This window comes from Haliotis cracherodii, unplaced genomic scaffold (assembly GCF_022045235.1).
Source record: "Haliotis cracherodii isolate W230 unplaced genomic scaffold, xgHalCrac1.p SCAF_12, whole genome shotgun sequence".
Lineage (NCBI taxonomy): Eukaryota > Metazoa > Mollusca > Gastropoda > Lepetellida > Haliotidae > Haliotis > Haliotis cracherodii.
In genome coordinates, this window is record NW_027266267.1 from 634,286 (window position 1) to 648,882 (window position 14,597).

The 14,597-nt window shown below is 37.1% G+C and overlaps 1 protein-coding gene across 1 annotated transcript in view; it reads left to right on the forward strand.

Moving 5' to 3' along the window:
* The first annotated feature begins 8,824 nt into the window (after window positions 1-8,824).
* Window positions 8,825-14,597, forward strand: part of LOC139458027 (dentin sialophosphoprotein-like) — an 81,916-nt gene continuing 76,143 nt past the window's right edge. The window contains exon 1 of the mRNA XM_071239343.1: window positions 8,825-8,888. The gene's annotated coding sequence lies outside the window, so the exon portion shown is untranslated. The remainder of the gene's footprint in view (window positions 8,889-14,597) is intronic.

The window sequence follows — 14,597 nt, forward strand, 5'->3', positions numbered from 1 at the left end:
GTCATCATCTGACACAGAAGAGTCATGGGGTGTCTTAGTGATCCCAATTGAGGTATGACATAAGCCATTGTGAAAGGTTTGCACTATGGACACAGGGTCACACACCATGCATCGCGGTTGCCAACTGTATTCGTTACTCTACAGCATACAGAATGAAAATCCTGAGAGATATTATCAGATGATTGTGATTGATCTTGAGATAGTTCTCATTGGACTGTTCAGTTGAGAAAACGTCAGGATTATCTAAGTTAACCCATGTTAAAAGTCTGTTGGGCAGTGTGCCGAAGACGTGGTTACAGATAAAGTTGATATTTTTCTGTTTGATTCAGCTGGTGTTCTGGTAACGGTCTCACGAGTTTCATTTATTTTTGGAGTTTGGAAGACAAGTCTTTTTGGCATCATCAAAAAATGTTTGAGTGAATTTAATTTTGTTTATCTCCATTTGTTGCTTCCAGATTGGATTTAGTCTTTTGAGAATGACGGATGGTTTCCTGAACAGTTTTTGTACTTTTTAAGGTTGCTGTCACAATCTTCTGTTACATATGTATTCTCAATGCAGTGAGCACATGAAACAGAAAAAAGGGCGAAACCGCATTATAAGTGGTTCATATTGGGAAAGGGAGGTCACTCTAAATTCAAACGGGAGCTATCTCCGTTGTTTTCGTATTTGCGAGAAATGGCGTCAGTCACGCTGTACGTTATTGGTCTAGCTATTAAATGCCCAGCTTATCCCTAAGGTAAAACGTATTCTTAATTAAATGTTTGAATGCTTTATATATTTATGTTTCCATCCGTACATCTTCTTAGATTGGTTTAGTGCTGATAACCATTTTCTAAAATGTGGGCCCTCATTGTTCCCGTCATATATGGTGATCGAAACAAGTGGGCCCACATTTGTATATAACCTAGCTTCGTTAGGTTGTTTAATTAGTTCTGATAATCAATTCCTAAATGTGGGCAGACGTTCTTCCGTCATATTGATTGCAACAGGAGGGACCACATTTACTAATCGCGAAATTCTACTTAAATATTGATAATCATTTTCTCAAATGTGGGCCCACATTGTTCCCGTCATATATGGTGATCGAAACAAGTGGGCCCACTTTTGTATATCTCCTAGTAGGAAGACGTTCTTCCGTCATAGTGATTGCAACAGGAGGGACCACATTTATAAATCGCTAAGCTTCATTAGCCTGGCTTACTTATAACCATTTTCTAAAATGTGGGCCCACATTGTTCCCGTCTTACAGTGATCGAAACAGGTGGGCCCACATTTGTAAATCGCTGGGCTTCATTGGGTTGACTGAGTCATTTAGACTAGTGGGATCACATTTGCATGGGTTTGTGACATTATATATAATTCTCATTTTGTAATATTGATGGGAAATATCTTTATAAATGCACACAAAGTCTTTGAAGTTTGAATAACGTCATCATAGCTGACCACACTAGTTTTGCAAAAATAGGCTACAAAGCAAGAAACTTCGATCTACTTCAAATTAAATTTACAGAGGCAAAACTACTCATTCTACTTTTTCCAGTATAACACATCAATCTGATCATAAGTTTGCCGCAGGAAATATGTCTACACTTAAATTGATCTCGGACATGACAGTCATGATACAAGCCTCAAACTTTTCCGAGAACTTGTTCCATAAAAGGAATAACTCATGAATATTAATGACCCCACGACCTAGTTTGGCGATGTTCATAGAAGTGAGTTCTGCTGTAGTATCATCGCATTTGTACATTCTAATCCAATTATTAAGTCATAATACTTATTTTTAATAGACAAAATAACAGTTCGTAATGCGGGTTAGTTTACATTGTACATATTCTCAACAACAAGTGCGTTTAGTTTCGAATGTGGGCCCACCTCGAACTTTCGATTAGGCAAACTGAGTTAGCTCCCTTCTCAAACCACCGATAATGCGGTTTCGCCGAAAAAAGGTGCACCCTGGCCGTATGTTTGGCATTTGAAACATCGCAAAGGGTTTGGGATATAAGAATAAACGTTGATAGATTTGGGAGCTGTCGGGGAAGAAAAAGAAAACAGGTAAGTGTTCGTTGTTCTTGCGTCTTGTGAACCTTTTCACATAGATGACCACTTGGTCCCTCATTTCAGGAACAATTTCAGGCCTGTCAGTGAATAGTCTCTCACAATAACTTTGCTTGTGTACAGTGTCCTGTGAGCAGAGATATACCACCACAATCGATAAAATCAGTCTCTCTCCTTTCGATGATAATCCACACAATGACCCATGGCCATTTTAGAATATGTGCTTAAGAAACCATGTCATATCTACCTTTTTTTGTCTATGATGTATTGTGACTAACTGATGTCCATGAAATATTGTAAAAGCTAGCTTTTATATTGTTTGAAAATGATATTTATGCTACATTACTCATGTAATTACCTGAGTAATAACCTCTATGGGTTCAATGTTAATCTGTATTGAATATCTGTATTCCTATACACTTTGTCAATTGTGCAGATGTGTCGAATGAATATGATGGCAACAACGTAATGACACTATCGTAAAATATAAACGAACAAACTACAGGAAATATTCAAAAAGAATAAAATCCTGAAAGATTACATGCTGCCCTTTCTTGAAAAGAAGAATCAACTATCATCAGATTGGTTGACCAGTTATAAACCTTCGGCCAGTGACAAGTCCACATGGGAGAGCATATCTTTGACCACTGGTTTCATCCACTGAGCGATAAAACGATCCATCTCATCTGGTTCTGTATCTTGACCCAGGTGCCTCACTTTTTCCGGAATAGGTTTCAAGAGAGGCCCGTTTCCAAAGTAGCTGATATAACTTGTAGCACAGACAAGTCTTTCAATGAAAGTAGATTTCCATCACTTCGTGAATTTCCTCTCAATCCATCTCTCACTCTTCCCTTCATCTTCATACTCTTCTTTCTTCTTCCATATTTCTTCCCTGCAAGTTTGCAATGTTTGTTCCCACGTGTATTTTAGTCCTCTTACTTCCCTCCCTTTGTCACCTTCATTTGGTTTCTGGACTCAGAATATCATTATGGTTTGCATATCCTGTATTATACATTTAAGCTCGCTTCCTTAGATATTTTCCTCTATTTTCTGGACACCAGATTCTCACATGACATTGAAGGTCATGATCGTTTTCAAACATAATACCACACTCGTCACTGGAAGGCATGGTGTCGTCTTCTGACTCCACAGTGTTCTCAGAGTTGTTCTCCCTGTCAATGTCTGGTGTGAAATGATGCGTTAGTTGTGAGGTGTACTCTGACCTGCAGGTTCAGTCTCTGGTATGAACTGTTGACTCATGTCAGACGACCTCTTGACTGCAGACTTGTTCTCATTCGAACTCAATGTTGGAATAGGCTTCTCTGGATCCGACCTGGTTAATATGTTAGACTGTAACCTGTTTTCTTCTAGCGTGACAGGACGTATGTCAATTGTTAGATTTCCATATGGCTTTTGGACAGCTGATTCATATGCTGACATAAACCTATCAGCATGATTAGGATAGATGCGTCTGGCAAACAAGTGAGTTGGTTATTAAATCCACAGGAGAGTTAAATAAAGTCACGTAATGAGAATTTAGAGCAATGTCACGTGATTCCTTCCCTCGTGGGAACAAGTTTTGTAACAACAAGAAGATAATAACATTCTTGTGATGAGAGGTTCGCGTGAAAAGCTGTAAGATGCGTTTGTCATTCTTAGCCTCAGTCATCAGGTCATTCAAAACAATCATATTGTTGTTTCTAGCATCCAAGAAGTCATCGTCGGTTATAGTGTATGGAATTCCCTTCACAAACTTCACATGAGGTAAGTGTTCACTGATCAACTGATAGAGGGGTTGCCATTGAATATAACACCAGATAATGTGATTAGGTCTTGGGTGAAGTAATCAATGCAGTAACAGGTTGTGCAGGAAATAACTTTTGCCACTCCCACTTGGACCAATTATCACTGCATTAGACGGAATGGCAGTGGAGGCGGCGGCGGCAGTGGTGTCACTGGTCTAATAGGTACCTTATAACGTAATTCCCTCCACTTCTGGCGTCACACAGAAGCCAAGTTGTACCTAATAAAGAAATTCCTTCAACTACAGGTGTCACACAGGAGCCATGTAGTGCCTAATAGGGCTATTCCCTCCACTGAAGGCGTGAAACAGAAGCCATGTTGTGCCTAATAACGCAATTCCTTCCACTACTGGCGTCACACAGATGCCATGTTGAACCTAATAACGTGATTCCCTCCACTACAGGCGTCACACAGATGCCACGTAGTGCCTAAAGAAGTAATTTCCTTAACTACTGGCGTCACACAGAAGCCATGTTGTGCCTAATAACGTAATTCCCTGTGTTTTGGGTGGTAAGCCGTGGACGTGTTTTTTATGATGAAGTAAGACATCCCTTCTAGAAAATGTCCTACTGGATTCTGAACAAGATGTTGACTCCTTTTTACAGGATCATCTGTCATATCTTTCACTAGGTAAACAGGTATACCACCTCTGTAATAGCGTCTGTAACCAACAAAGACTGTCCATTTCTCTTGATAAACCCCTTTGAAATACATGTTTCAAATGGGACAGTCTCACTTGTTCACCTAGTTTGAACTCGAATCGTTTCTTTCTTTGCCCAGTCAGATATTTAGCTTCAATAGATTTTTTCAGTGGATCAGTGTGTTGTTCTGGCCATACTTCAGCTTCATTTTCAGGTGTTTTGTCACTAGGAGCATGCTCTTTCAATGATCTGTGATTGTAATCCTTTACCAAGTTTTGTAAAATGTCTAAATAATGATAGGTATGTTTATAGGTAAAGTACCTATACATGGTTGTCTTAAGAGTTCGAATCACCCGCTCAGCATAAAAAGCTTTGGTTTCATTCTGTGTAACGTAGTAAATGATACCTTTTTGTTTTAAACAGGATTTCACTTTACTGTTGTCAAACTTTCACCTTTCATCCGTTCGTATAATATTAGAAAAATCTGCCTGAAGAAATATATTTTTCAAGCTCTGAAGATAGTATCAGGGGGGGTATTTTTCAATGGTTCGACCTACAATAACAAGAGATAAATGAGTAAATATTAACCCCATCATTGTCTGCAGTGATATTAGATACATCTGCTGAATCTATATCCCATCTGTCATTTAACCCTGAAACAAGGTTCCACTTGAATTTATATCTCAATGGTCGCTGTAATGTGTAAACATCTTCAGAAGCAAGCCTCTTTCTCCACAATATGACCATTCATTATTCGGCCCAGAGAAAGAAGCTGTTTAGGATTATAATATATATCAGAGAGGTATGTTTCTAAACCGTCCACAGGCAGGGTAAAAGGAAAATGAACCAAGCACAATACACACACCACTTTATGTATGTGTTGACTCACTACCAAAGGGACCAGGGTTTAGTTCAATGTTGCTGGATCAAACGGGTGAATCCGAGTCATGATTGGAGTGTCCTGTTTTCGACGTGTACACAGTGTTTAACGTCGATAATATAAGTCACAGATCTCACCTGACGGAAACTGCGTTGGTGGCGGAATTAATGATGGACGCAGATCTTGGATCCAAGTTGCTGTACTAGATCCTTTAATCACCACAAACAGAAACACAGCACTGCACACAAGTAGCCTGTATCCCGTCGCCATACCCGCCGTCCACTCACTCGTGGGACTGTAGGGTTGAATCTTGTCTACTTGTCTCACGCCTTTGGAATACACAAAACACCCTAATCTCGCCCCCCAGACGTCAGTTGATACCACCATCTGACCTTTCTTGCACCTCGACTTGCTTCAGTATGTTAAATTGTTGTTTTTTATTTCCTTTTTTGTCAGAGTTGATTTGTGAATACCTGTACTGACCAAGTGAGCTAACTAGAATTGTTATTTTATATGATGTTTTAAGAGGGATACTTCCCGGAAACATGGTCTATTTGTATTTCAATTCCGCTTCATAAAGCAGGTGCTTCTACTGATGTCAACAACGACAGAGGAATAACTCTCTTGTATCTTCAGTAAAATATTTACTTTTATTATTAACAAGCGACTTGTGTGTTGGGCCAATACCATGGATAAAATTTCGGAATCACAGGCAGGATTTAGGGAATGATATTCAACAGTTGATCATGTCTTTATGTGGAAATCTCTGATACAGCCCAATATCAACAACAAAAAAGGGGGGAAGTTTTATGGATTATTTGTTGACTTCTCTAAAACATTTGATTCTATACACAGGTGTAAACTATTGAGATTTACTGCACGTGGACTCAGTTCCAAAATGTTGAAGTTATTATGTAGTTAAATGTAAATGTTAAAACGTGTGTACGAGACAAGGGTTTGATGTCTGATGTGTTTGAATGCAAATTTGGCATCAGCCAAGGATGTATATTGAGTCCGCTTTTTTTTTCCTTTTTCATAAATGAATTAGTATCGGAAATCCATAACAATTGTACAAACGCCATTCAATTACATCCAGGTGTTGTTCAACTCTTTTTTTTCTTATTTGCCGATGATATTAGCATGTTCTCAAGCACAGCTGGTGACTTGCAAATGCAAATTTATGTCTTACAAAATTACTGTGATAAACGGAAACTCACTGTTAATCGAGACAAAACCAAAATTATTGTATTCGAAAATGGTTGCAAACTTGCCAAAAATTAAAAATGGTCCTTTAAAGGTGAAAGTTTGAATGTGACTACACACTATAAATATTTGGGTGTTTATTTCAGTAACAATCTTAATTCATCTATTCATGTAAGAGAAGCATCAGCTCAGGCCAAAAATGTTTTATTTGGTGTACTAAAGAATATACATATCTTTGGTGATATAAGTTACAAGTCATTCTTTAAGATCGTTCATGTTAAAATTCACCCAATCTTACTTTACGGTGCTGAAATATGGGGATTAAACCAATTTAACTATATCGAAAAGGTCCACTTATTTGCATGCAAAAGATTTCTCGGTGTAAAACCCAAAACATCTAGCGCTATGGTTTATGGAGAATATGGTAGATTTCTTCTATTCATATATTCACATCTGAAAGTCATAGAGTACTGGTTGAAACTCCTGAAAATGAATTTATCGAGATACCCTAAGAAATGTTACAATATGAGGATGTTATACGATATGAAGGGAAAGACTAACTTGGTAACTTATGTAAAAACATTGTTTTTCAAATGTTTGGTGTGATCAATTTGTACAATCTGAAAGTGTATTTACCAATTCTTTTCTACAGAGGTTAAAAGATATGTATGTGCAATCGTGGTCATTTTCGTTGACATTGTCGAATAAATGTTTATATTATAGAATGGTGAAAACACAGTATCTGTTTTATGTAAATATAAAGAAATACCACAATTCATTGGCAAGATTTCGATGTTCATCCCTTGATTTATGCATCGAGAGTGGGAGATATACACAAACTCCAAGGTCAGAAAGATTGTGTAAAATGTGTAGGAGGCAAGATATAGAGGATGAATATCACCTTTTACTTGTATGTCTATTGTACTCCACTATGAGAAAAAATATATTCCTGTATACTACTTCAACGATCTAAATATTGTATAATTCGGACAACTGTCTAGATAAATTAATAATGCAAAATTTAGCCATGTACATGTTCTCCAACTGTTATATAGAACCAAATCTGTAAATAATCGTTAAAATTGTGTGCAACATCTCTGTCACATGCACTATAGGCCCGGGACTTCTAAGTACTTGAATAAAGATTGATTGATTGACTCAGCTGATAGCCACTAGTCGACCTCAATAGCCAAGTTACACAGGATATGCTTCGCTTGAACAAACAAGCTTTGTTATAGCGAGACCCGCCGACCTCGACAGATAGGCCTTTTATATAATACTTTAAGCAAGCAGGATGTTTTGCGACCTTGATAAATATACAATGTATTATTAATTATTTTATTTCCCCTTGAATGTTAACACTGACAAATATGTATATTACTGTAGAGATATTTTTACATCATGTAGCATGCAGTGTATTTACACTCGCGTCAGATTCTTTGACCTTATTTTAGCGCGGGGATTCCCCTTTATTGCACCACACTTTGAAATAACGTGGTTGTTTACTGTCTACACGCTCGTGAACCAATCAGATTGACGTACCTACGGTACGTGATGTAAAACTCTCATTTCCTTTACTACTTTTAACACTTAGCTTTGCGCATAGCTTCTTGTAATCCACCTGACTCGCATGAAAACATATCTCCAGAAACAACACGACCGCTAGTTGATTAGTGTGATGTTGCTCATAATATCAACCACTGACTTTCCTGACTCGATTATGGAGTCAACTCAATCTTCAAATATACTCTGCAATAATGACAAGATGAACTTGAGATTAAGCATACATTTTATTAACTATATGCACACTGCGCCACCACCTGAAAAAGATGTATGCTGCGGAAAATGTAATGTCTACCAGTTACGAATACGTCAAATGAATACCTTGCAACAATATGCAAGTACATGTAGGTCATTCAAATATAAATTTTAGCACCCAAAAGTGGCTCCCACAGGAGATATCTCTTGGATGAGATCAATGAAATTGCATCAGAATGCATTGCAGACCATTGTGTCTTTTGATATCAAATATATCAACACGAGTTGATAAAAGTGGGAAAACTCACTCGGGTGAGATTCACTTTATCTAGCGCAGACCGGGTCCGTGTGATGACATGTTATCTCCGGAACGGCTTGTACAAACAAGTTCAAGTGTAGAAGCCTATCAGTATCGACTTTCACAATAAATACAGGTCACCACATAGGCGTGTGCAGTGTTATATTACATGCTCGTGAATCTGGACGGTATCCGCCATGCTGCCGGACATGTACTGTATTTTGTGTGGTACCAACTAGCGTGAAGGTAAGTGAGACAACCTTTATTGTGACAGAAACCTACGAGGAAATACGGATTGTCAGCACCAGATAACTTCACTGTTAATATTATCGATGACGGTTATGGTATTTCTGAGTCATATCAGTTTGTGTTAGACAACCTACAATTTTACATACATGCCACTTCATGAACGTGTTCCTGACAATGAATGTATAAGACAATTAGTGTGAAGCCCATCACGCACTATTTTGTTTGCGTTTGATTGTTTACTGTCTAACTCAGCAATATTCCAGCTGACGACGGTCTATATATAATCGAGGCTGGATCAGACAATATCTTAATTTTCTTTCTGAAAATGATGAGTTAGTGAGTGAGTGAGTGAGTGAGTGAGTTAAAGGCCGGAGTGCAAACTGAAGAAAACCCCATGGGTTTCTAATTAGTCTCCCATTGGCTACTCCTCAGCAGTGTAGATTTTATCTGCCCATGAGTGACAGAACTCTAACGGTTTTGCTGCTTGGTGAGAGCCTGGCGAGGTCAAAGGTTAAGCATGGAATTTACTACAAGAATAAACATGTGCCTTGTAGTAAATCCTGAATCCAACTACACTTTCTCTACAAATTCAGAAGAAAAAAGACAGAATCATTTGATAACCATATATGAAATTTTTCTTATTCATGAATGTACATATTTACCAAAAAATGAGTTCTAAGACAAAAGTATTATTCACAAAAAGTTTCAATCACAGCACTTCAGTTATACTCTATTCAACTTATTTTGAAATTATAACGGGCATTCCGTCAACCTTGCCAAACTCCACGATGACAGTTACATCATGATCATTTGCCATCAAACTTTCTTGTGGAAGTATCGTGGTATTTTTTAGTCCTATAAAGCTCTCGAACCCACACGACACCAGTTTGTAGGGACTAGATGAATAGTGTTTTTAAATATTTAACTTAAATACCCACGTGTAAAAACTAGTGGGTAACATAAATTTGAATACGCAGATAGAATTACTGATACCCAATGATTTTAAAATGCATGGGTAAAAATACCCACAACACCAAAAGCTTATCTGGAGCTCTGGGTCTTGTGCAATTTAGGTTATTATAAAGAAGTTAGTACAACAAAGGTTAACCATCAAATAGAATGAACATTAACTAGTTGGAGTGTTGGTAATGATCACATAGATTCCAAACAAATATCACCCCCTCATGGGAGAATCAAATGTTCTTGTTGGTGTCAGTGTCAAAACAGAGTAAACTCCCGTACAGGGGGAGTTGGGGTGGGGGTCAGTTTCACTGTCTGGGGAGAAAGTGAAATATGAAACCTTGAATGGCAATCTTTCCTCCACTAGCAGACATGTTGCTATGGATACACACCTCCTCTGGTCACCTGACTGATACAGTGGCAAATTCAAATCTGGATTACAATAAGGGGGAAATATTTTCCAAATTGTACGTTTTGTAGACTATCTGTATCCATATTTTTTCATAGTAAGTCTTCATAACATCCTTCTGTGTACTATGGCTGAATATCATCATTAACTGGTAAGTCGATTTTGTGATATTTCATCGAATGTATTTGACTACTGCTTTGCTTTGCATCAAAAGACAGTTTTAACCATACATTGTGGCCACACCCCCTTTGTGCATAGGCTTGAACCCCGGCCTTTAAGTTTTAAGTGACATAGGCAATATTTCAGCCATATCGTGCAATATTTCAGCTATAACGTGACTATCAAAGGTTAAACATTATAAATACTTTGAAACGTATAAAATCTGCCAACGAAGGGCAGTGAAATAACTAGACTTCTCATAGGGAAATATTTAAACCAGTATGGAATCATAAAATGGATATTACGATACATAACAATACGTTATAAAAACAGGCTATTGCTCTCAAACAACTAGGGACCATGGGGACTTAGGGTACTTTTGCTACTTGCATGGACCCCAGCAGTATTTGCATCCATCCTTTAGCTGTTGTCAATTATTAACACATTTAGACTTATTAAAACAACATATATTCTACAGTTAAAGGATGTTGTAAGCATAAATCTACTTTGAATGACGTGGTCTTACACACCCTCTCCAGGGGACAATCATTTTTCACTACTTCAACCCCCTTCGAGGATAGAGCAACTTACAATCTCAGTTATCACATTTATCTGCCACTTATAAAAAATCTGTATAATATACACAGTATTAATCAAAATTTATGGAACAATTCAATTTCTTTTAACAAACCACTAACTAAATTAGAACTGTTATTAAAAAGATCCTTTATAGATGAAAATTAGAAATAGGTATCCCTCGTGATCGCAAAATCAATACAGTCAAGCAGGAAAAGCTTGACTGTGATTCTTTCTTCGGAAGGGATACAGATCGGAAGACCCTAACCTTGAAATACATACTCGTGTGTATATCTGGAATGGCCAATACGACATCGTCACATAATGACCTTTTCAAATCTAGACTGACAACCCAAATAGATGTAACCGATATTTAGCTTTATTTCATGTAATTTATTGATACCTACTTGTGTGTACCACTTCTTTTGCATTAGATCTCGGATGTAAGATCTAATCACGGGTTTAAAATCAATGTATGTGATCAGAACTGGTGCCACAGATTTGTTGAGTGCTGCTTTTGCAGCAGCACCCACCATTGTGTTACCAGTGATTCTAACAAGTCTGGGTAACCAACAAAAAAAACGACGTCGTATTGGTCTGTTTCAAGAATTGATCGAAATTAGATTTATTTCAAGTGTGCAATTGGGCCCAGTTATGCCATATTAATTGGCCATCACATTTTTAGTTGTGCCAGGAAATACATGATTGGCTTCTAAACTGTTCTAATGGTTAAAATCATAAATCAAATACAAGTGATTGTCATAGTGTTTATTCAAGTCAAATTGAATTAGAATGAAATATCAATCAGTCAATTCAAACACACATCACTCAAGTTACTCATTTCATCTTTGACAGTGTCTCGGATTTCAGCCTATCAGCTTGTAAAGCATCTTTGCTACTTCATGTTATACACCATTTGATAGGTCTAATCCTACTGTTTAGACATATGACATTTTTTTAAATAATGCGTTTTCAACTAAATTAAGTATGTTGTAAATAAAACAGTCTAACCTAACACATTCATAGCGTCCAGGTTGAGGACCAAGGAAGCACAAATTTGACGATTTTCGGGAAATATAAAATTTCATAAAATCCACTTACCTATTTGTATTTTTAATTTTTATTGTTTATGTAATCGGAAAATTATTTTGAAAAGAATTAAAAGCGGGGCAGGCAGCACCTGGACACATAACAATCATAGCAATACAACACACGAACTTATCGTTGGATTTGAACAGAAAGATAATATCTTTTATCATCATTTTCCCGAAAACAGCGGCAGTCCACTCAGTAGCATGAAGAAATATCTCCGTCTTCGAAGCTTTGCATGAATAACACGTGCCATGTGACACACCATTATCTACAAAGCTTATTTTGTCATCAATACGACAGTCAACTCAAATTACAGCAATGGTACCGTCCTCGTGTATGATGAATTTCAGATTTTGAGGAAAGGTTTTTCTTAAATCGCGTTATTCTAAATGTTTTAAGCAGGATATCACGATCTATATTAAAAAAAATATGAAACTTCGCTGATGTATCGTGCTAGGCTACGAGCTTTTTCATGCATATATTTTGGCATTAGACATTGTCCGTGAGAAGAAATCGAGGCGACAAAAGCCGAGATGTTATTTGATTTTCATTACACGCGATCGCACGAAAAGATGGAAAAAATGACTCAGATGTAAGTTTGACAACTTTTCGATATATTGTTGTTGATTTTATTTAATCAATATTTTATTGACACGTTTTTAGTTTGCTCTTTGACTTGTTCCATGTGGACCCATTGTCGAAGTGTGTGTCCGAGAACAACATTTTCAATAACATTGCGGGAAATATATCTTGTGAATAATCTTTTAATCCATCGATAAAAAATAATCAATGGAAATACAATACATATTTCAGACATTGTGAAACGTGACAGATGTAATAAATGAATGATATGACAGGCAGGTTCATGAAGTCTATTTGAACGTGACTACAGCTTGGTCGGTTTACCGGCCTGGGGCGTTGGGGGACTCGGTGTTGAAAGAGTTCAGTCGAGTTGATCATCGTTTTCGAGAAAGGAAATTCAATTTGTTTTTGCACATATTTATAAATATTACTTTTACATACGAGTCATAATAATCAACAGAAATACTTAAAATTTTATATATACATAATTCAGATTCATCAACAGGGAAGGGTGTATATCAGATATGCTATATATACATCTTTCAGATTCCTCGATTGGAGAGGTTCTAGATCAGATATGATATATAGATCATTCAGAATCCTCGATGAGGGTAGATGTATATCAGATGTGTTATATATAGATCATTCTGAGTCCTCGACAGGGGAGGGTGTATATCAAATATGTTAAATATACATCCTTCATAGTCCTCAGCATCAGATATGTTATATATACACCAGTCAATGGGAGAGGTTGATTATCAGATATGTTATAAATATATCATTGAGAGTCCTCGGCAGGGGAGGGTGTAAATGAGATATGTTATGTAAACATCATTCAGAGTCCTCGATGGGGGAAGGTGTATATCAGATACATGTGTATGTTATATATGCATCATTCAACGTCCTCGATGGGGGAGGGTGTAAATCAGATATGATATATACATCACTCAGAATCTTCAAATTTATCAGATATGTTTTATATACATCATTCAGAGTCCTCGCTAGGGGTGGGTGTATATCAGATGTGATATATACATCATTCACAGTCCTCCATGGTGGGGGGGGGGGGGGGGGGGGGGGAGGCGGGGTATATCATATATGCTATATATATATTCTGTATATATGTTATATATACATTAGTCAGGGTCATCGATGAGGAAGAGTGTACATTAGATATGTTATTAAATTTTGGAGCCTCGCGCTAAAAAAACGCTCGGTTCCAAATTAAAATAAAGAGATATCTATTCTACAGTGGGACTACATCAAATTTCAAAACACAGTAGGTTTATCTCCTCATTCAGCGTCCTCGATGGGGGAGGTGTATTTTATATATGTTATATACAAATTGTTTGATAGGCATTACTTGCTTGACAACGGTATATGGATCTATACCGAAATGCGCCTTTAGAGTATCAAAGAAGTTGTTATCCAAAAATTTGTGTCTTTTTAATAATGTTTTATCGTGAAATAAATCACTTTTCGTTCTTCATTGTTCTTTGTGATTTATCGTGTATTTGCCTAAGTATATATTTGAATAAGTCTTACATGGTACTGAAAGCAGAGAAACCAAGACGATCACGATGATCAGTACCTGTTTTGTTAGTTGGATTAATAAGACAAGGGTGCCAAATATCAGGGCAAACATTCTTTTATGTTCAACATATATATATACACACATCATTCAGTGTCCTCGATGGGGGAGTGTGTATATAAGATATGTTATAAACTGACGTCCAAAAGAAACTTTACCAACTGAAAAAATACATTTCAGACAAAGTATACATTTTTTCCCGATGAAGTCTATCTAAAACACATAACCTAAATACAACAATAGTGTATGCAGAAAATGTTAATCGGCTGTTACATGTTTGCGAGATAGCACGCGAAAAAGACAAAAACACGTGCTTCACGGACAACTGCAAATGCAC